Source organism: Meles meles, chromosome Y, assembly GCF_922984935.1.
Source record: "Meles meles chromosome Y, mMelMel3.1 paternal haplotype, whole genome shotgun sequence".
Classification (NCBI taxonomy): domain Eukaryota; kingdom Metazoa; phylum Chordata; class Mammalia; order Carnivora; family Mustelidae; genus Meles; species Meles meles.
Window position 1 is genome coordinate 1,680,727 of NC_060088.1, and position 24,718 is coordinate 1,705,444.

The window sequence follows — 24,718 nt, forward strand, 5'->3', positions numbered from 1 at the left end:
AAGACATTAACATAACTAATAAGGGTACGTTTCTTAGAAAGGAAATGACACACAGAATAACAATTTCAAATGTCAGTAATGAGAAGGGGAGGGTCTTTGCAGGGAATTAATGGTGAAATTAGAGGTGCCTCTAGTTATACAATTTGGGCTCCGTCTAGATTATCTCCTGAACTCACAGCAATGTTTTTTCCTTCTCTTATGACTTTCCTTCCCCTGTGGAAGAAACCACAAGAGCATGCCTGACTATACTGGGAATCAGTAGTTGCCCAACCTTTTGGCTAAGAATATATATAAGATATATGTGCATCTCTCTCTATTTGTCTGTTTATTATCTATCTATCATCTGTCATCTATGTATCTCTCTCTCTATCTTTCTATCTATTCAACTATCCATCTACATGCCCATCCAACCGTGTATCCATCCATCCTTATATCTATGTATATCTATCTATCCAACTATCTATCTATCATCTGTCCATCATCTATCATCTATTATCTACGCATCTGCATGGTCATCCATCCATCCATCCATCCATCTATCCATCCATCTATCCATCTATCCATCTTTCTATGTACGTATATCTATCATCTATCTATCTACCTATCTATCTATCTATCTATCTATCTATCTATCTATCTATCTATCAACTATCCATCTGCATGCCTATTCAACCATCTATCCATCCATCCTTATATCTATGTATATCTATCTATCCCTCTATCTATCATCTGTCTGTCATCTATCATCTGCTATCTATCTATCTGCGTGCTCATCCATCCATCCACCCATCCATCCATCTATCCATCTTTCTATCTACATCTATCTCTCTCTCTATCTGTGTACAATCAATATGCCACTCCTGGAACATTTCAAAGAGGTTATTTGGAAAGTTGAAAGCCTTCTGTCCACTCCCCAGATAATTCAGAATGGGATGGAAACTGCCTTTGTAACTACTCACAGGGAAGCCTGAGTTCTTGGAAGAAAAAGAAAGGATAACATGTACTTTCTCCTGGATATAATGTGTGGGCCATCATTACTCGAGAGAGAGAAATCTCTGTTTCCAACCATGCCTTCATGTCAAATGCAAGCCTGCTTTTCAGTTGAGCCTGCCTGTGACTAAGAAACACCGTGTGTGCTAAACTCCATCTGAGAATCAGCTTGCGAGGGAGCTGTGGCCCTCCCTGACCTCCAGCTATGCACCCGTCACACACAATCCTGCTGTCACACCATGGTTTTCTCCTGCCATGCTCATGGCTGGAATCCTCCCCTGTAAGTGTGTAGGTCCTGATGTGTCCTAGGGAGCATCAGAGTCTGGGTGACAAGTGCCTGCAAGAGTGCCTTCTCCTTCCTAAGACCGTTCTCAGCTTAAATTGATCCCTCCCTCAGCCCCTCTTACAAGACCTTGTCCACACACAACTCTGAATCCAAGGTTATGAACTCATTTGAAATGTAGGCACATCTTCCTCCTTGGCCTTCTGGATGGTCCTCTTCTCTTTTTACCCCCACGCTCTTCCCTTCCAGAGCCCCAGACCTAGTTGAAACCTACCTCCTCTGAAACACACCCAAGTGATCCATTCTACATACCTTCCCTACTCTGAAGCCATTTCCCATGTGCTAAGAGTGAACCGATACTTAAATCCTTCTTATTAGCTCTCTGAAAACGTTTACATTTTATCTTGGTTTCGAATAACCTTCATAATTGGTTAAATAAAGACAATTTAACAACAAATCATTCTTTTGGTAAATAAAACTGAATTTCTAAGCAATATTTAATTTGAAATAATGCAAACAGAAAATTTTGCCATGAAATAAAAGAAATGGACACACTGTTTAGTTGAATAGAACAGAAATACAGAATACTGCCCCAAACAGATGTGGCCTGGGGAATTCTGGGAAAGGAGATACTGTGGGGTTGCCATGAGGTGGAGACGTAGACCTTTGCCAGCTGTCCTGAGATCTCTCCCCAGCCCCCCATTCTGATCCAATCAAGAATATAAGCTAGTTGCTTGCAGGATCATGGTAAGTGTCCTGCTCCACACACACCAGGAAGATCCCTGGTGATGTGCAATGCTAACGGACTGGAAATATTTTAGCAGGTGTTCCTAAAAGGGATTTGATGTGATGCTTCATGTCACATGAAAAGGCTTCCTGATGTCTCCGAGGGAGTCAAGACATCTCAACGGGTACTGTTCCTCATTTTCTTGGCTTCGCGTTGTCTCGCTAGAGGAAGAAACGCCAAGGACCTTAATCTGTCCGCACATTATCCTAAAAATATTTTAGGCAGGGAATTATTAATAAGAAAATACACTACTTTGCAAAAATATTCCATTCGTGTTCACGCTGAGGAAGCTTCGTATTCCCCAAAATACAGGGAATAGCAATAGAAGACCCATTCCGAGATATATATACGGGTTATTAAAGTAGACCAAGCCTACAAATACATATGCATCACTAACGTATCATGTGTAGTTTGACTGATTTGGTGCTTGAATTTAGTACTTTATTTTTTTAATCATGTTATGTTAGTCACCACACAGCACATCATTAGTTTTTGATTAGTTCCATGACTCCTTGTTTGTGTGTAACACCCAGGACTTTATATTAACTTTAGTGTTTAGTACTATTCTTAGTGTTCAGTACTCGTGAAGTGCTTAGTACTTTAGTACTAAGTTGTGTTTAGTACTTTAGTACTTAGACTTCCTTTTCACCCAATATTCTGTAACTTATATTTTCATATTGGTGTCTATGTCTATATTTCACTTTTTGTTTTTCTTTCTTTTCCTTCCTTCCTTCCTTCCTTCCTTCCTTCCTTCTCTCCCTCCTTTCTTCCTTCTTCCCTCTCTCCCTCTTCCTTCCTTCCTTCCTTCTCTTCCACCCCCTTCCTTCCTTCCTTCCATCTTCCTTACCTCCCTCCCCCTTCCTGTCTCTCTCCCCCCTCTTTCCTTCCTTCCTTCGTTCTTTCTTCCCTCCCTACCCTGTTGAGGGAGTGGACCACAATGTATACCTGCAGTCTCTTGTTGCTGGATACTTGGATTCCTTGCAGGGTTGGTTATCAGCCACAGGGATGGTACAGCACTCAGGTACATGTGTTTGGGTGCACGCCTCAATGATTTTCCCCAGAACATGCACCCAGGGGAGGACTTCTTGTATCACGGGGATGTGATTGGAAACAATGGGTTCTGCAAAGTAGTTTTCCAAGGACGTTGTAGTGTCTGCTTACCCAAGGTCATTGTCTACATGTCCACCATCATTCCACATTCTCTCCCACGCTCGATATTTTCAGAATGTGTCTATTTTGCTAATCAAATGGGAATAGCGGTTTATCACGTTGTGGTCTTGATTTACATTTCCCTGAAGGGATGGAGCGGATAGTCATTTCAATGTGTTGGGGCCACATGTATATCGCTCTTGACTAGATTTCCTGCTCATTGATTTCACCAAGTTTTCTAATGGCGTGTGCCTTCCCTATAAATGCTTTATATGTGTCCTAGATATGCATCGTTTGAATCCCTTGTTTAAAAGCGCTTCCATTTTCACCATTTTCATCATTTTATGATGTTTTTTGAAACACAGGAGTTCTTAATGGCAAACTAGTTCACATGGGATTTTCTTCAATGGTTAACGTGTTTGTGTCTTAAAAGAATCCGTCTGGGCTCCAAGGAGAGAAAGATATTTTTTCCTGTGTGTTTTCTTGAAGAAATTTAACATGAATCCATCTGGAATTGTGTGTGTGTGTGTGTGTGTGTGTGTGTGTGTGTTTATATGGTTTTCATTTTTTCCACATGGAAAGCCAATCATTGCAACACTCGTTATTGGATAACTGCTCATTTGTGGACTGATCAGTCCTTTCTCCTGTGTTGTGTGTTATCGCACACACTGGCCTATTTCCAATCCCAGGTCCCATGGCCATTTGTCGGGGACCTTTATCTGACCACTGGAGCCCGGTGGACCATGGATGTATCAGACGCAGGCCAGAGTGCTGGGAATTTAAGGCATCTGAGAAACAGCCCTCACATACACAATGACAGGCGTTGGTGGGTAGCGAAAGTCGCCTTAGCCTACAGCTGGAATAGCTCTGGGACACATTCTACACTTTCTCCAAACCTCTCAGAGGGTTCCTCTCAGGAAAGCCCCAGCTTTCCCTGGTGGTGATATGCCTGAGACACACCCCAGTCATTGCCTTCCTCCCTTCCTTGTCTCACATCTCTTCTTCCTGTCTGTTTATCCATCCATCAGTCATCCATCCATTCACCCATTCATCCATCCATCTACCATCTACCCATCCATCATATCTATCATCCATCTATCTATCTACCTATCATCTATCTATCTATCAGCTAATCTATCTATCCATCAATCCATCCATCTATCCGTCTTATCTATATATCCTTCCATCATATCTATCTTTCTACCATCCATCATCTACCATCTATCAATCTATCATCTATCTATCATCTAATGTATCTATCCATCCATCCATCTATCCAATCTATCTCTCTCTCTCTCTATCTATCCATCCATCCATCTATCCTATCTATCTATCTATCCATCCATCTATCCTATCTATCTATCTATCATCCATCCATCTATCCTATCTACCTATCTATCTATCATCTATCTATCTATCTATCATCATCTATTTATCTATCTATCCATCCATCCTTCCATCCATCTATCCTATCTATCTATCTATCTATCTATCTATCTATCTATCTATCTATCCATCCATCCATCATATCTATCTATCCATCTATCTATCATCTGTCTGTCTGTCTGTCTATCTATCTATCTATCATATCATCTATCTTTCTACAGTTGGATTCACCTGGAATTCCTTTATCTACACCCAGAACTTCCTTGGTGTCTTGTTAGCATTTTAGCTACTGCAAGGTGTAATTAAAAAAAAAAATAGTGTAGAATTTTTAGTTCTTCTCAGTGGGGCAGCTTATCCAGATTGCCTCCTCCTCCATCACCCAGCTCATAAGAATTTTGGAGTCATAGGTTCTATGAAGAACTTTATTTGTGATTTTTATTTAAAATGCATTTAATCTATTGATTCAACATGGGGGAATTAACATCTTTATCCTCATGAGTATTCTTTTTTTAAATTTTTATTTATTTTTTAGTTTCTTTGCAGTGTACCAGAATTCATTGTTTAGGCACCACACCCAGTGTTCCATGCAATACGTGCCCTCCTTAATACCCACCACCAGGCTGACCCAACCTCCACCCCCCGCCCCTCCAAAACACTCAGATTGTTTCTCAGAGTCCACAGTCTCTCATGGTTCTTCTCCCCTCCAATTTCCCCCAGCTCCCTCATGAGTATTCTTATCATGAACATAAGATATCCACACATTTACTCAGATCTCATAAAACAGATTTCAGTACATGTGTACTAGTTTTTGCATACAGGATTTACACATTATTTGATGAATTTTTTCTCAAGGGTCTTAAGAGGTTTTTTTTCTGTTCTTGTAAGACTGACTATTTCACATTCTAATTTTTGTTGCTAATGCAGAGACATCAAATCGATTCTATATATTATACTCAGTGCTAAACTATTATATGTATATATTTTAAAATCCTGCAGATCTGTTAGGATTTTTATAAACATTGTTCACAAATGTGTTTTTGTCTTTCTCACTCCATGCCATGAATTTCTCCTTCCTTCTCTTTCTCCCCGCCTTTCTCTCCGTCTCTATCTGTCCATCCCTCCTCCCTAGAAATTCCAGCACTGTGGAATTCCACAGCGGAATTTCTGTGACCAGAAATAGTGATAACAGGAATTTTTGTCTTGTTACTAACTTAAAGGAGATAATTCAAACAGATTCCTGTTAAGAAGGACTTTTGCTTTCAGTATCTTTAAATAAACTTCAGTCAGCCTGGAATTTTCTTTCCTTAGTCTCATCTGGTCTAGCGTTTGGGCCACAGCTTACTTCGGCAACAGAGGATGAAGAAGTGAGTCGTTATTTTTCTGTCTCTTGGATTTCTATGTATTTTAGAATAATTCGTATCTTGAACATTTGGTAGAACTTGTCTGTAAACAATCTGGACCTGGTATCTTATAGAGGAAGACATTTTTAAGTGGTGATATACTTTTTTTTATTAACTATAAACAGATCAAACTTTGGGTTCGTGTATTTTCATGATCAAAGCCAGTCCAACCCTTTTCATTTTTCTTGGCACAAAAATTTTCTTTTCTATGATTATGTTCTTGGGTGCATTCCTACTGCATTTCAGCCTTATTTCATAAATAACATTATTTCGTAAAGAACAGCCATCATAGGTCACTTTCACACCACAATGGTGGACACGAGGAACTACTCAAAGTCTGCTGATTCATCACGTCTTTTATTGGTTTCTGGTCTTTTTTGGCACGTTCCTTGACTTTGTTTACACTTACTGTCTCGTTTTTATCTAATTCCTTATGACGGATACTCAGTGGATTAATTTCCAATCTACACTACTATGAGTATTGAGGATGCATTTCCTTCCCCATACCATTTTGCCACTCCCTTCAGTTTTGTGGGGTAGCATTTTTATTACAAGTTACTTCCTGCTGACATGCAGTTTCCAGGATCATTTCTTCTTTGGCCCAGGAGTGACTCCCAAATTTGAGTTTAAAATTGGGGAATGTACTTTCCTCCAGGAAAATGGACTCTGTTCCATGGGCATCCAGAGGCTACCTGGGATCACATAATCCATCTCCTAAAACCTGGGCTCTGGGAGAGTCTGGGTGTCACTGCCCCATCCCCAAACACAGCTTCTATCCCATGGGTTTAGTAACCAGACAGAAGGGGTGCCATAGACATCCACCCTCAAAGCAACCCACCTGCCGGGTCACTTCCTTGTAAAAACCCCAGTTCACCTGCTTCTACTCATAGTTGGAAATAGTTGGAGACACGTGCCACTCTGGTCATACCAACAATGGTGTGTGGAATGCCATTTAGAGGACCCGGTTTTGCAACAAGAGGTCTCTTCAGAGTACATAACCCACCATAAAACTGAAATAGGGGTGTGAATCTTTTTTTTTTTTTTTTTTTTTGTAGAGCCATGAATTGCATTCAGTGGGTCTTTGGATATTGGACCTCTGACTTTTTTGTGTTTGTGGCCCTGGGGATATTCCTCTTCCTCTGGATTTTTTTCCCCACTCTCATCTCTGGTGAATGTCTAACTCAACATTCAGGACTTGTAATCTTGGTTAAAACCTAAAGACCCCCATATCTCAGCAGGAAGTTTCTGTTCAATTGCCATAATTAAGAGAAGGTCACATGCGGAGTTTCCGTGAAGTCACAGCTTGGATGTTAACAGACTCGGACGGCTCTGTGTCTTCCAGCAGCCCATCAAGGTTTGGGTCAGGTTTCCCAGCTGCCCAGATGCAGGCCACATACGTCTCTACCTGCCTGACCACTTGGGCTCTTGGTTTTATATCCCACACTCTGTCCTTTTACTGCATTCTGTGGGAATGCTGTCTCACATTCTTCTGTAATTGATGCATCTGTAAATCCGGTTTCCCTTCAAAGTTCAACACAGTCTTGACAAAAGGCAAATCCATGTGACCCTCGCAGATCAATCTCACCTTGGCAATGAGTCTACCAAAGATGGGCACCATGATCTCAAATCATGGCATGTTTAAAAAATGCTCCATAAATTGTTGCATTAACATGCTATTCACCCTATAACTTACATTGTAGGCATTTCCATTCGTGTTTATGTTCCAGATGAGTAAAAACATTTAAAAAAATGTCTTGAGCACATATAAAAGGTTGACTGCATTTCCCATTGTTTCTACTATGCGAAATCAACGTTTCCTAAAATAAAGACAGCTTAATATTCAGGAGATAAGAAAGAAATAGTATCTAAATCAAATAATGGTCTCTCTCCAAAGAACTACTAGCAAGTAGGAGCAGAAGTATGAGTAGATAGATTGATGACTATTTGGGTAGACATATTTATTGTTCTTATTTTGCCTGAGATCAATGAAATATTTATCTCAGCCCACCACAATGCAAGGAGGAGTCCCTGTTTGATGTTCACCAACCACAGTTGGAGAAGTTTGGGGCACGCAGTATCTTTTCAGTCAATACTTTGATGTAATTAGGTAAAACTGGGTTGAGTTCAGTGATCGGGATATATTGTATGTTTCTAGAGCTCTTACCACAAAGTAACACCGAATGGCTTGTGGCCACATTGCTTCCAACTTTTCCTTCATCAATACAGTGACTTTTCTCACCATGTATCTGTGTCTTCCCGTGGCATTCTCAGTTTCTTATAAGGCCACCAGTCATATTGGATTAGGACCCACTGTAATGACCTCATGTTGGCTCATTTATATCTGCAAAGACCCTATTTCCCAATAAGGTCCCATTCACAAACACTGGGGCTGTGGACGTGAACATTGCTTTTTTTGGGAACACAGCTCTCCTGACAAAAGGTATAAGACACAAGCCAGCTGCGATAGTCACAAAGTTAATTTATAGACCCTGATGCTGGAGTCCATTGGGTTGACCTCCATGCTCAGAATGTGTTACCTAAGCTCAGTTATTAAATATTTAGAATATGGCCGAGACCCAGATATCAAGGGAATGAGTCGATAGAGCTTCATAAATCTTTCCAGATCACGGTATTCCTATTATTGGAAGTAGTTGACTCATATAAGAAAACCAAGCCACGTACACACCTGAGTCCCATTGTGGGTGCTTTCCTGGATCCCTTGGTATCTCCAAGGTCCTCAGATCTTTGTTCCAAGAGGGGCTGGCTTGCAGAGTCATGGCCGACAAGCAAGCCAGAGCACATTGACCTGGAGAAGTTGGATGGGGTTCCACGGACAAATGAAAAATGATGAAAGTCTTGGCAAAAGGCTGGTAAAACATGTCTAAAGAAGAAGAAGAAGAAAAGGAAAGAAACACTTGGAAGGAAAAAGAAAGGTTAAGGGTTATGTATAACTTGCCATATGTTTGCAAATTTAACAAATTCTCAGGCGCTCAGGCAATGTCTCTTGGCAGCTGCTATACAGAAAACTGGGCAGGTTACTTATTAACTGAGTGTTGACCATCTATGCAGCCATTGCCGATGGTCTGGATGGGGATGGTGGGCACCAGGGCACCAAGGATGGACAATGGAGGCTTCCACAGCAGTGTAGGAATCCACTCAGGCTGCGATCACATAGCACAGTTTGGGCAGTTTGACCAAAACATGCGGAGGCTGGATGTCCAAGGTCCAAGTGTGGTCAGAGTTGGTTTCTTGTGACGGTTCTCATCCTGGTTCATAGATGGGCACCTTCTCACTGTGTCCTTGAACAGACTTCTGTTTGCACATGGGCAGAGAGACAACCAACATACAGAGACGAGAGATCAGATCTCCAGTCCTAATGTCTGCAAAGACATTAGATGGAATGGACGGGGCCATCGAGATGAGGGTGCATCTTATCATCCTCATGGGGGAGGGGGAGGGGAGCACGTGGACATGGTGGCCGGGTGGCTTCAAATACCCAAGAACGCGTGTGAAGTTGGAGCTGAACGTGGAGGTCAGGGAGACCCCAGACGGAAATCTCAGGGACGTTTGTGCAAATGAGCGTTTTCCACAAACTGTTCTGCAAAGTCTGGCTCTTCGAGATATTGGTGGGCGCCCTGCGAAATGAAGAAACAGAGACACACACAGAGACAGAGACAGTGATACCAAGAGAGACACACACAGAGACAGAGAGAGAGATACCAAGAGAGGACACACACACACACACACACACACACAGATGTTTTATGGTCAAATAAGATCAGGAAACATGCAGTGGGTCTTGTTACCACCTTTAAACTGTTGGTGTGCTTTGTGGCAAGAAGAGCACGTGCACCTCGGAGTGATCATTTTCCTTCTCTTACCCGCCACGTCTTTCCCTGCAGGAACACATTCTGAAGCCCCAAGGAAAAGCAGGAGGGCAGGATGGGCTGGAGAAGCCACACCTGTAGAGCAGGGTCCAGACCTGCTTGGAGCCATCTGTCATCCCTCTTGGTCACACAGATGTCCCCCGGACTTTGAAATCCAGCTCTGGCAGTGACACGAGGCCTTCTTCCCAAATTGCTCTATTTTGCTGACCTCGCTGCAGCCTGGGAGGTCAGTAAGCTCTCCCATCTGCCTTGGATGTTGGAGCTCTCTGGGTTCATTGTGTGGGTTGTAAGCCTCTCTGTCCCCCATGCCACATCCTGGGTCATCCAGGGACACCTGCCCTCTGACAGCTGTGCACAGATCTAACCCCTGGAACGCTGACCAGCCAGAGCCCCTCCACCCACGTGTCATTTACTCCAACTGCCCAGAGAGGCACCGTGTTCACCCAGAGTTGAGGAGAACCCTCCGGGAAGAGAAGACATTCCATACACCACACCATGGCGCCTCCCTTGTCCCTCACTGCATCCAGAATCCTGAACTTGTGCAAATGCAGAGGGAAACTTGCCACAGGATAGCAGTGTTGATGGTTGGCATGGTGTTAAGAGTAAAGAGAGATTCGCTAGATCTCCTAAATGCACAACCTATATTACTGTGCGCATTTGCGTCCTAATGACCACAAACCAGGGCCTGAAAGAACAGGAATTTCATTCTTCCCCAGTTCTGGGGACCAGCAGTCTTGAGATCCAGGTGGGGCAGGGCTGCTGAGATCCAGGCGGGGCAGGGACAGGTTCCCTCCCAGAGGGTCTAGGAGAGGGTCCTTCCTACCTCTTCCAGCTTCTGGGCTGGTGGCCTCGTCCCTCCCATCTCTGCTTCCATGTTAACGTGGCTTCTCCTCTGTGTCTGTGTCTCCTCTTCTGTGTCTTACGAGGACCCCTGTCATTGGGTTCAGGGCCACCCTGACCCAGGATGAGCTCATCTCAGATCCATCCCTTCATCAGCTCTATAAAGACCATCTTTCCACATAAGGCAGTGTTCTCATGTTCCAGGAATTTGACACAGACATATCTTTTGCAACCTGATCCACTACAAAAAAACCAGAAAGACCCAATACTAAAAAAAACCAAAACAAAACAGTACAAATAAAGGTACGGTTTGCAGAAAATGTGTTCTAAATGGCGAGCCTCTTCTGAAAAACTAAAGTCTTGCACACACAATGTGCAACCAGAGATACAAACTGGTAGAGATGGTAGACGGCTTCTCTGTAGGCAGAACGAGTCAGTTTTCACCAACGTGACTGTGTAGGGAAGAAGGCTTTTCTCGGAACCAGGTCAACAAACTCGACGGTACAGAAAAACCACGTAAATGGTAGTGGTACGTTCTCTTAAGGGTGAATTTGTCGTCCATTTGTAATCTCGACTGCTGGAGGTTGTTAATGAACCCAGCAAAGCAGGGGACCCAGGAAGGCGTATTTCCCTAAAGTCTTGATCCTATAGGACACTCTGAAAACCGAACCTATAGCCTTAGCCGGGGAGTTCGTGGTATCTGTGTGAATAAAGTGGCCACGTCACCAGGAACATGACATTATTTTTGGAAGGATGGATTATAAAATCTCCCCCTGGCAGAAAAAGCTGCCTGTGGATTTCACCTTGGATGCACAGAAAAATAATATTGGGATCGTTGTTAAGCCTCATGAGACGGTCTTTATATAAAAAAAATCTGGGAAAGTTTTTGCTTAATTTAAGACAGGAAACAGAGAGCCAGGGGGAGAGTCAAAACAGTCTTGGAGGGTCAGCCTTTAGTGGGAAAGGCAGAGAGAGATCTTGGTTATCTGAGGTCCTCCGTGAGTGGAGTTTGGGAAAAACAAGTCATTGAACTTGTACCAGGAAACTTGGTTTAATGAGGATTTTATTGCTCATCTGGAAGGTGTTTTCAGGTGTCCAGAGCCTTCAGAGTGAGTCTGTGAGCCCAGAACGAGGGCGTGTGTTTGGGAAGCCAGGAACCTCGTCTCTGTAAGCCGCAGACATCAGGATGCTTGAGCTATTACGTGTGTAGTTAACGATGCTGGGCAGATTTTAACGATTTGCTAAATCCGTGTAAACAGAAGGGCGTTCTCAGAACCGGGTTTAATCTGTCGACTTGGTTAGGAAAGGGCGGGCCGTGTTCTGAAACGTCTCCATGAGGTCCTTGTAAATTCCTGTGATAGAATCATGGGAGGCTGGATGTGATTCCCACGTCATATTCTGTGGACGCATCCCCCTCGAGACGATGCTAGACCTACCTTGCGGCCCCAAAGCCAAGCATGCATGCCCGCCATATTTCTGCTTCATGTAGCCCCAGTGGATTTTATTTATGTCCACCACGGTACCCTTGGGGCATACAGATGTGCCCGGGATATACAGTCATTACTAGAACAGAACCTACAGACGCCCCTTTGAAATGACTATGTGCCTCGTCCCCATAAAAATCGGATTAAGTATTTCTATTACCTTTAAATGACGGACGTCAAAGAACCGTAAACCAGCGTTATTCCAAAGCCTTCAACGTGACTCAGAGAAGAAAACTTGCCTCGTTCCTTCCCTGGGAACCGAGAGGCTCACGTTCTGCCAAATGTGCGATTTGGGCGGATAAAAACAAATCGTACGAGTTTCAGACGTCTGTTCCCAGATACGTTGTCCAACTCATGGGACGGCAGAGGGTCAAGCGTTTCTTTGCGATGTTTGCCAAAGATCGGTTCTGAAATCCTTTGCTATTGGTGTCAAAAGGGGTCAGCAAAAAAGCAAGGTCTTTGTCTTCTTGGGGTTTTTTTTTGGGGGGGGGAGGGGAAGGAAACCTGTAGGGTCAAGGTAGGAGATAGGATGAACCAAGGGCAAGGGCCACACGTGATGCTTTTTAAGGAAATCTGCATCTTTATTGTTATTTTTCTTCCCAGCGTCATATTGAATTTAAGAGTCCAGGAATCTCCCTGAGTCCCTTAGATGTCCTCTGCAAATGGCGGTGAGGATGGGGTGACAAGATTGCTACCGCCAAAGACGCACACTGAGAAATGCTTGCCAACCTCCCAAGTCAGATCGTTAACCGCGTGTTTCTGCGAAGGGGCTGTTTTCCTGTTGTTTGACAACAAACTATGGAAAATGGTCTTGCATTCTGTCCATGCACTAGAATGGTCATGCATAGGAGATGACTCGATTTCCCCATGGGAGCGTGATGCGGAAATGGTACAGTTATCAGATCATAGACACAAGTGGATGCTGACTTCCATTTGATCATCACAGGTGGGAGGCAGCTTCCCTTCTTGGCTCTCCAGAACCCTAACTGGGGACACTGGGCATACCACCCCGCCATTTTGTCTTGCCTTGGGATAGTTCGCCAGGCTGCTTCCATCTCCTCCAACCAAGACTGTCTGGATCCATCATCAAAACCCCGCTGGCTACACTGAACCCTAGCAAGAGTCCCCATCTGGACTCGGAAGGGGTCCCCCGTGCACCTTGGTGTCTGAGCAGAATATGTACGGAGACAGACATCCTGACCCAGGAACCCCACATGGCACTACCTGTCTGGTTTCCCACTTGGCTCCTGGGCATGATGAGGTTTGGTCCCCACTAAGAGTGTCCCGGGTGTTTGGGACCACGTGCCTCCCCTTAATCTGGTGACCCAACTCTGCTTTTACAGACTGTATCTTTAAACCCATCGGAGGCATGCCGTGGCCATGGGGAGGCTGCCCTTCCTCCCACGCTGGATCCTGGGGGGCGCTTGAAATCGAGCACTAAGCGAATAAACGTCTGCTCTCTTCCTGCCTTCGCCTGAAGTTTTGAAGTCGGGAGATTGATTATTGCTGCTCTTCTTATTATTATTCCATCGTCCCGTGATCTGCACACGATTCTCAGCCTCCCTCTGAGTCCCTTGACGGGCTCTACTGCAACAGCGGGAACAGGTCGTCTTTGCTGATTGGGGGGTGCCGCAGACTTGCATCCTAAACGTCGATGGGCAGACCCCGCGGGACTGACTCACGGGTGTGATTTATTTTTTCAATTTATATTCTTGAAGGACTCAGTGCAGGCAAACCGGCTTTCTTGAAAAGCGTGCGTGATCCGGCAAGCAAGGTTTTGTGTGCCCGGGAGGACTGAGGGGTGCTTGTCCTTCCTGCATTCCCTGAGCTGGGAGGGGAAGATCTTGGGGGAATCTACGGAAAGTCCTCCGAGCTTTTGACTTGTCCTCGTGCGCTCCTGTAAAATGCCAGGGGACTTAATGGGATCGAGAAGAGGTCATTATGACAGGCTCCAAGCAAAGAACCTCAGGCAGAGGAAGCATTTCTTCTCTGCACCCATGATTCTGTTCCTCCTGGTAGAGTCCTGGTTTTTTTAATGTGTCACACACACACACACACACACACACACACTCATGCACACACACAGGCATGCAAGGACGCACAATGGCCCCAGACCTCATGAGAAAACCCTGCTCTCTCTGCATGGCGGGTGAGACCCCGCCTTTTCATTGAAATAATTTCGTAGTTTTAATTGTAGACCCAGCTTGTGCAACTTTAAATCTCCGTGGTGCCTGCACTTGGCAGGGAGAAAACATCCTTTGAAGTTTGTTGACGCCAAAAAAATGGGCCCCGAGAAGCTGGGCAGAGCCTCCGGGACCACAAATAAGCTCTTTCTTCTTTGCCGAAAAGACAGTGTCCCTCTAAGTGGACTTGAAAGCGCTGCTATCCACATTTTCAATAAAAAGCCTTGAATCATCTGTGATGCTGAGTATGCAGTCCCTGCAGATGGGCTGCCCCGGCGTGCTGGGTGACCTGCCTGTCCTGGCTCAGCTAACCTTCAACCAGGTTCCCGGCTCCACGTGCCAAGAGCACAACCGAATTGTTTGCAGACCTTCTGGTAACTTGTTGGGCTGATCCCAGTGGCATTTCCTCCTTTTCTTTTAATGTCATTGGGCGTTTGCAGGATCTAAGACTCGTGTGTTCCTGTGTCCCTTTGGCACTGAGGCTACAAGTCCCTTGAGAAAGACAACTCTTTGCAGTCTACACATTTTCTTCTGTGCTTTGCGTTTTTGTCATTGCTCACTAGAATCCCCGTTTCTGGAAGATGAACGTGTTGCTGCATCAACACGGCCACAGCAGATGAATTTTCAAGGTGGCCTCCCTTGCCTATGAGATGCAGTGAGATGATCCCCACACATCCTTCATTGATGGCTCCCTGCACCAGTCCTTCCCCTGCGGTACTTTCCATGGGTCTATAAAGATCAGCCCTTCCGAGCACTTTTAAGAATGAATGATGTGTGTGGTGGCCTGGCCGTTTGTGTCCCCCGCCCCCAAATTCGTATGTTGAAATCCTACCTTGCAGGGTGATGATATCAGGTAGTGGGGTCTTGGGGGGGGGGTTAGTTCATGATGGGCCACAGGCCATTCCAGTGAAAACACTGTCGTCCATGAACCACAAAGCGTGCTCATCACACAGGGCATCTGTAGATGCCTTGATCTTGCAATGAGTTTGTGGTGATTAGTGATGCAGGAATGGAATATTAACTAGACCGTGACTTGGCTTTATGTTACCAAAATTAGGGCAAAACGTCTCTGATTATACATCTAGGAAGAACAAAAACCATCTCCAGCTCTCAAAACTCAAGTGTTAATTCTCGTGAGGGGTGAGTGGTACGGAGATCCCCGTGATCCATAGAAGAAAACGGAATTTGCCGAGAAGCGTTCTTTCAAAGTTATTTTTATTGTCTCCAGGCACCAGAGTCAGGAAATGTTTGAAGGGCAACGTTTAAATGCCCTACAGCAATTTTCAAAAGCGTGGTACGTGCAGGCGGGGAGTTCTGGTGTTTTATTAGCTGTGTGTCTTCATGGAACCAGTTTTTATTGTAGTTGTGACTGTTGTCTTTGCTGCAACAAGAAGGCATGTGTTAAATAACTTTTTAAGGTGTGTTGCAACTATAAAATCATTTTAAATTTTGGGGATGTGGAAGGCTCACCAGGAATTCGATTTCTTGCATGAACTGGCAATGATTACTGCGTCTTCTTGAGAGTGGGAGCGGGAAGGAGACGAGCTTGACTTCCAGTGGAGGACAGGTAGAAAAATTGTACGTGGGTCAGCCTTAGGGTTTTTTTTTTAAGATTTTATTTATTTATTTTGACAGAGAGATCACAAGTAGACAGAGAGGCAGGCAGAGAGAGAGGAAGGGAAGCAGGCTCCCCGCTGAGCAGAGAGCCCGATGCGGGACTCGATCCCAGGACCCTGAGTTCACGACCTGAGCCGAAGGTAGCGGCTTAACCCACTGAGCCACCCAGGCGCCCCAGCCTTAGGATTTTTAAAAAAAATATATTTTATTTACTCATTTGAGAGAGAGAGAAAGAATGAGAATGAGTGGGATAAGGGGCAGAGAAACAGGGAGAAGCAGACTCCCACCGAGGAACGAGTCTGATGTGGGGCTCTATCCCAGGACCTTGAGATCTTGACCTGAACTGAAGGCAGATGCTCGACCGACTGAGGCATCCAGGCACTCTGGTCTTCCAACATTTTAAAGCCTTCCAGCATTGCAGGGAGAAAAAAAAAAAAGAAAAAGAAAAACAAAAATCCTCCAGAACTCCAAATCTGGAAATAGAATGAGAGGTTTTCAGGTTTGTGTCTTGAGGAGGCTTAACAGACTGTGTTGGGCATTCTTTGAGGCTCCTGGAAAATTGTGCCTTTCATGTCACACCTGCTTTGTGGCATTTCTTGTGTCTTTCTTTTAACAACCATGTACGTGTGTGATCTCATTAGACGCCAACCTCCAGGCCTTTGATCACATGTGGAAGTGGGTGGGGTATAAATTAGGTCTCGACGAGTACGTGTTTGGCTGCCCCAGGCGCTCTTGTGGTTTGTGGCCAAGAATCACGGTGTGCGTGGGCATGCCACAGGGAACACCCAGGCTCTGATGTGCACAGACAGGTGGGTCCAAAACCGGTATGGATAAACGGGAGGGAAGAGTTAATTATGGGTTTTTAAAAATAAGTTTTTTGAGTTAAAGTTCATGCACAATACTACTCATCCGTTCAAAGTGTACAACTCAACGGTGTTTAATCTATGCCCACGGGAGTGCAACCCCATTGCTTAAAGAAAGTTCAGAACATTTCCATCATCTTCCCCTTCCCCAAAACCTGTATTCTTCAGGTACCTCTACTGTTTCCCTCCATCATCCCCCACACCAACCCCTGGTGGACACTCTCTGAGTCTCTTGCTGGGATCACACGCTGTGTGATGGCTTTCTTCCCCTTAGCGCGTCTTTGACTTTTATCCATGTTCTAGCAGGAATCAGTACTTTGCTTCTTTCTGTGGCCCAAATATCATCCATAGTCTGTATATATGTATACACCACATTTGAATGATTTTTTTTTTTTAAGACACCAAGGGTCTCAGACAAGTCTGCTGACTGTAGGTCAAATTCTTGACGTGATTTCTTTTAGCAGCGTTTCGTCCCTGGACAGGTAAGTCCGTCTTTGGTCTTTGTTGCTGTCAGGAACAAGGAGTCCTGTTGGCATACCTCTCCGTCTCAAACCGCGCACTAGGTGACAGCATTCAGAATAACCCAGAAGGGAAGCTTTGGCTTGGCCAGTGGAGACATCCACAGGGATTAGATCATGCCCCAAACAGTTATTTGAATAAGGTCAGAGCTAGCTTGGGAGCAAAGGAATTGGGTGCAACCTGTGACGGTCTTTTCTTCCATGTCCGTGTAGAACTGAACCCACCACTCAGTTCCCCCAAGACAGGGCAACACCTGAGGCAGGAAAACAGGGAAGCAGGTGTACCCTCAGGGGTGCTGACACCTGTTGTAAATTTGGGGTCCCCAAGAGCACCCTCACTGCTGACATCAGTTGCAAGTTTGGAGGAGGGTCCCCACACTCCCTAGCCATGGGGTGAGCTGCTGTAAGCCACCAGGTCACAGGTCCACATGGCCAGAGCTTTGTGCTGCCTCTGTCTGGCCCCATGAGAAACCATGATACTTCAACCCAGCGTGAAGTATGGAGGCCCAAACATCTAGCAGGGTCTCTGCTAGCCCCTAACTTGTGGTCTTTGAGAAGCTAGTGAATGTACAGCTCCCCGCTGGGTTGCAAGCCCACTGCAAAGCCCATAGGATGTCAGAAAGAAATAAAGACTTCCGTCCATTGCCTCTCCAGCTGGACTGGAAAGGGGACTTGGCAGGTGGCCCAAGCATGCTCCCCACGCCTCCAACAGTGAGCTTATTCTACTGGGTGGAGATTACAACAGCTGTTAAACCTTCTCTTAAGAGTGACCTCTGTGCTAGTGATTCCCACCGGGAGGAGGAAGGGGACCGAGGACACACACTTGTTGCAAGTAGACCCAGAAAGACACACACACACACACACACACACACACGCAGAGAGAGAGAGAGAGAGAGAGAGAACCAGGAGAGCAAAGTCATGAAAAATCCTAAGACTGCCTATGATTTCCCCCAGAGATCTAGAAAGAGTTCCCCTCCACTCCCACAGAATATATTTGAAAGGGATTGGAGGAGACAAAATAAAATTGCTGTGATTACACCCGATGAGTCATCTTTGTTCAACACAGCAGTTACATATGCTTCTTCCCCCAAGAGCCTTCAAGAAATACCAGGCGTATAGTGTCATACGTTGGATCTCCATGGGAGTGGTTGAGCGGTAGGACCTGGGGGTTGCTGGAGAGTTCCTACCGAGTCCCCTCTGAACAAGCACTGTAATGAAAGGATAGCAGTGACGCCTGGAAAGCAACAGAGAGAATCAAGCCCAGAGGTCATCAGAGCCTCTTACATGTCCAGAGTCCTACCCCTCAGGCAATGACTACCTTTCTGCTTCTCACAGCACACAATCCCAGGCTCCAACTGGGTGCCAGTGGCCATGTTTCCAAGCTGTACGCACCATGGAATATCTCAAACTTGCAGGAAGGAAGGAAGGTGCTTGAATGATCTTGACCCTAAAAGTTCTATGCATCTAGACAAGGGAGGGGGCACATGCTACTAGGAAGACCATGGTCAACTTCTCAGGGAACAGGGAGCTTCTTCTGACCATTCAGAATAGTGACCTTCTGGACAGGCAGAAGATGGAGATGTGACAATGTTAGAGCTTGAAGGATTCAAAATCACTTAGGGCAGAGACTAGTTTTCATGGCTCCTGCTTGTCCAGCCATGAGTGAGAACGGAGGCCAGCCAAGTGCCAGTGGCCTTGACCAGCACATTCATCAGTGCATGGCTTCCATCCCAACACAAGGTGTCCACCTCGAAGCCCAAATGTCCCTCCTACCCTGGGATTGGGGCTTGGCAGGATCCCTCAAGGTGGAATGGTTTGTTGATCCCGTGGTGGGTTCTTGTGTCTCTGATAGTATCTCCTTGGACCTCCTGGCTTGAGTTTTCCAGTGATGACACCGAAATGATGACTGATGTTCATTAACACGTGGTTGGCTGACACTATGTTCCTGTCCTTGCTTTTGCCTTTGGAAGTCTTAGCAAAGGGAGGTCATCACTCCTGCACCAAAGAGACCCTCACTTGAGTTCTCCAACTCAGCCTTCTGAACTGTCCTGATGTTCCCTGATTTTTCATGGGACTTGTCCACTGCATGGCCCTTCCTGGCTACAGAGATTTTTGAGTACAGTCAACTGGATGATTCTACATTGCAGGCTTTGCCTTGCACCTCAAATAACCTTCGAGGAAACCCTTCTGACATAGCCATAAACAAACCCTCGTGGCCAGAGGCCAATAAAAATACTCCTGATATTAAATTCTGCTGTGCTGTGGCAAGATAATCACAGGAAGGCCACTTCCATTCCCTGAAACTTCAGCAAAAAAGAACAGTATTCTGCCTACAGACAGACTGCCAACCCACAACCTAGGGATGGAGGGACATTTGGGCTTCAAAGTGGACACTTGGTGTCAGGATTGAAGACCCATGCAGCTCCCAAGACGTGGCTGGCCCCTCTCTTCATCTGTGGCTCATTCACATCTAGAGGGAGGAGTTGAGTTTGCTGAGTCTGGCTTTTTGGTAATTCCAAGGCTGGTCTAGAGGAGTTCGCTAGCCACTGGTAAGCAAGCTTTCCTGGGGGCACCTTGGGGAAGAGACACGGTAATTCCAAGAAGATAAATGTTGAGTTTTGAATGAGTGGTTATGTACTCTTCTCCCCATCCTGTTGGTGGTGGGTGGTGATTAAAGGCTTCTCTTGAGTCTAAGTGGTGTTTTCATGAGATTAATCTGGCGACACCAGGCACCATGATTCCTGTCCTCTCCCTGGTGCTGGGTGCATATTAGATACCTGAGGGACCTATGAATGGGGACAACACAGAGGCAAAATGATACTTTAATCATACATACACCACTGGCTAAATATAATGTAGAGGGAGCCAGTCTTGTGAAGCGCACTGAGAACTTAAAACATTTGCATGAATTCAGTCTTTCACCTTCTTTCTGAGACCCCTAGAGTGAGTCCATTGATGTTTAGCTAACTTGGATGCATTTTATGTTGATAGTTCCAGAAGCAATGCCTCCTCAAGGATGAGCATGTCACATCAGGGCCATTTAGAGATATTTCCCCTAAAAGAAGAGTTTCTTTCCATTTTTGACCACTCAGGGTCATGACCAGCGCTGTAGTTCACCCTGGGATGGTTGTCTCAGACACAGATGAGCTTTTCGACTTTTTAAGATGTCCCATAGATGAAAGCACATTCATTCTGCTTATTTCTCACTCTTCAAGCTAGCAAATGTCGCTACTAAAGACATCTAATGTCACTGGCTTCTTTTTTTTAATCAAATGATCTACATTGAAATGTAATGTTAGGTCTCAAGGTAGAAAATACTATTAGAAGTGAGGTACATATTTTGCTTTGAGGCTATGAAAGGGTATGCATCCAAGTGGTCCGACCTCCAGGTCAGGTTTTCAAAGGGTTGTCATTGGCCCATCTAGAGGATTATAGATCTACTGATTGTAGATCACCCTGTGTCCAGCCAACTGTAAAGAATGCCACCCATCCTGGCGGAAGGCACGTAGGAAAAACGTAGGTGATTCAATGGACTTCTTTTCACAAATGGGATGAAGCAGACCAGAGAGTTTTGTGTAGGGATTGTTTTCTGTTCATCTAATGATGTATGAATTATACACACACACACACACACATAGACATATATATAATATACAAGTTATATAATATATAGTATATAATCCTATTGATATAATAATATATAATAATATAACATATAATGATATATGTAATAACTATGTAGATATATGAATGTGTATATATATATTTAATGCATAGCAAAACACTTTGGCCACATGGTTTCTGACGGAATACTGTTTTATTTTATGGAATCATGATCTGGTGAGAACATGGACTTTCAAAAACGTGATATGCCAGTTTCCTGAACATCGGTAACTTTTGCCAGCCTCACAGAGTAATACAAAGGGAAAGTAGGATTTCCTCCCCAATTTGGAGGATTTTTCTTCATTTACAGTGCATTTGTGCAGGAATAAACTGTGTGTGTGTAGCGGGGTGTTATTTTCTCGTAGCCACTGGATTTTCAGAGTATCTGTATTGGAGGTCTTTTGTGAACCTTGTTTCTCACAACTATTAAACCTTGACTTCAGATCGACAAAATCGACATCACACAGGTGTTTGAGAAGTATAAACCCAAGTGGGTAAATTGTGGCAGGATTCCATCTTGGGCTTCAAATTATTCAGTTTGGTCTCCCAGGCCTGACCCTGTTTAGCTTCTGAGCTCAGACCAGATTGGGCGCGTTCAGGGTGATCCACAGTGGATGGAATGGTAACTGCCTCCCCGCCCCGCGGCCCCCACTTAGTGGTCGGTAACTGAACCCAAGCATCTGGTGCAGGTCCTGGCACCTGGGTTTAACTGTAGGATCGAGGCAGACTCGGTGGGCCTCTTTGATCGTGGCAGAAATTAGTTCAATGTCAGCGCTGGGAGTCACATCTGGACCCGGGTTTGTGAGCTCTCCCGGAAGCCTGTTCTCTGACGTGTAAAGAGAAGACACATATAATGAGTTTGAAAAATCCTGGAGAACTTTGATCAGCCCGCACAGCTGTGCCACGCTAGTGGGCTTTCTGAAATGTGCAGACCAAGAACAAAACAAAAAAAAAGTCATTTCCTCAGCAACACGCGTTCAGAGGCACGCCTGGTTGGGATGCGTCCGTCGGACAGGAAATCTGACTCGAGGATGCAGAAAACTATGAGGAAACGTGAGCCCTCACCCTGGATGTCTTTAAAATGGCAAAGGCAACAAAAAGGTGTGAGGACGTTTCTGACCCCACGTCAACGCACAGGGTTGAAACACCTCAGGGAAAAAAGGGTGAGACAGATACCGTGTGTGGCAGGTACGAGAGTTCTAGGAGGTTTTAGAAGAGTAGTTCCCCACCAGGAGTCACTCTGCCCCCCAACCAGGGGCTGCTCGGCTATGTCTGGGGACATTCTTGGGTGTCCTATTGGGAAAAGAAGATGCTACTGGCATCTGGTGGGTGGAGACCAGAGGTGCTGCTCAGCTCCCACAACGCACTGGGCGTCGCACCCCAGAGAATGGCCCAGCCCTGAATGTTGCCATTCGAACGTTGAGAAACTACGTGTTAGCATGACAGACTATTTGCTCTTGGTTTATTGTCCTTCTATCCATGGCAGTGGTTAACCAATGGGGGGTGAAGTCACCTCCCTCCGGGGGAAGCATTTGGCAATGTCTGGGTGCAGTTGGCCAATGGGTGTTTCATGGGTGGGAGCAGGGATGCCACAAGAAAGCCCCTACCAGCACAAAGAACTATCCAGCCCAAAATAGGAGTTGTGCTGAGGTCAAGAAAGTCTGATAAGTGACGTGCATAGGAAAACATGGAATTAATGGAATTAATTAATTAATTAATGGAAAACACGGAATTAATATATATATTAATATACATATTAATATATAATACATATATACACAGATATAGTGCATTATATCTATTATATATAAAACGGAGACCGTGGGGAGAACACCACCAACCCAACAGGATGGCCAGGAGCTGGAGCTTGCTTCCCATTTGTGTTGCTTTTGCTGTGTTTGGTTCCAGCATGGGAGGACGGCTTGGAACCAGGAGAGAGAGCGGCCAGAAACAGGATGTCCAAGGGACCAGTCCCGTCCAGTTTGCTACAAAAGTTGGGTACTCATCCTTTCTGATGGAGGCATAATACTCCATCGTGTATATGGACCACATCTTCCTTATCCATTCATCCGTTGAAGGGCACCTTGGTTCTTTCCACAGTTTAGCGACCGTGGCCACTGCTGCTATAAACATTGGGGTACAGATGGCCCTTCTTTTCACTACATCTGTATATTTGGGGTAAATACCCAGTAGTGCAATTGCAGGGTCATAGGGAAGCTCTATTCTTAATTTCTTGAGGAATCTCCACACTGTTCTCCAAAGTGGCTGCACTAACTTGCATTCCCACCAACAGTGTAAGAGGGTTCCCCTTTCTCCACATCCTCTCCAACACACGTTGTTTCCTCTCTTGCTAATTTTGGCCATGCTAACTGGTGTCAGGTGGGATCTCCATGTGGTTTTGACTTGAATCTCCCTGATGGCTAGTGATGATGAGCATCTCCAGGTTGTGGCCCCAAGAACAACCCCGCAATGCTAGGAAGGCTAAGTGGAACGTAAGAGAAGAAACTATTCCGTATCCACTCTTCAACTGTGCACATCTCCTCTTGCTGTCTCCCTCGTTCCCGACACTTGTGGCCAAGCCTGATGTGCACAAAGTGGTCGAGTGTGACCTAGATCCCTTTCTCAGTCCTCCATCTGTTCCTAGAGGCAATGAAAGGGCTGCACGTGATTGATCTGACCAGGGGCAGCAGAGGGACAGCATGTGTTGGCTGGACGTGTGATTAATGGAATGGACTAATGGGTCAAGCCTCCCCCTCCCCGACACCTTTCATTTGCTGGAACTCTAAGAAAGGCATCTGCTTTCCGTCACTCACAGCTTGGGGTACAGAGTGCAGCTTATCTACATCTCGAAGACCAATGTGACCACAAAAGGCGACCCTCATCAGAACGCCTCTTCTCCAGGTCCTAGGTCATGGGGATGCATGCGACAAGGTGACGTCTTTGGGCCATGGGGCGGGATGGTCACCTTCCTTCATACCTGGACAAAAGCTCAGACGAAGCTGAAGGGGAAGCCATAGGATAGAACCTCATGACTATAGATTATGGGCTTGCCTTCCAGCCGAAATAACCTTATAGGAAATTGTTTTGACATTTTTAATAAATAAACCCTCTCGAATAAAAGCCAATAAAAATACCCCTTATATTAAATCCTGCTGGGCTCTCGTAGCGTAATCACAGAGGTCACGCCATGCATCGGAACGTTAGGAAAGGTACAGTCCTCTAAGAATATAATGAAACCCATTTGGCTCGTTCCTTATCTAGAAAAGGAGGCTGAATTCATATCGGCTGGCCGACTTCCAGACCTGAGGCACGTGTCCAAACCCACCCTATATTTTCTTAACCTCCAAGAAACTTGACACCACCTTGATGATTAAGAGCACAAATCTTTCCTAACCACAATCCCGGAGTTTTATTTGGGAAGAAACACTCATGTATAAATTGGAATGAAACAGTAACGTATTTATATGCACAGATACATATATACACAGATAGAGTGCATTATTGACAGTTTCTTTATCTTTATACATGAACTGATACTTGTCATAATCTGGAGAGGGACGTGGTGTTTAGCTCATCACAAACCCACACATTTTCATGCTTTAGGTTTTACCCAAGGCTGCGTTTGGATCTGGTTCTATTTAAAGCGAGCTTTGCAACGCACGTTCTGA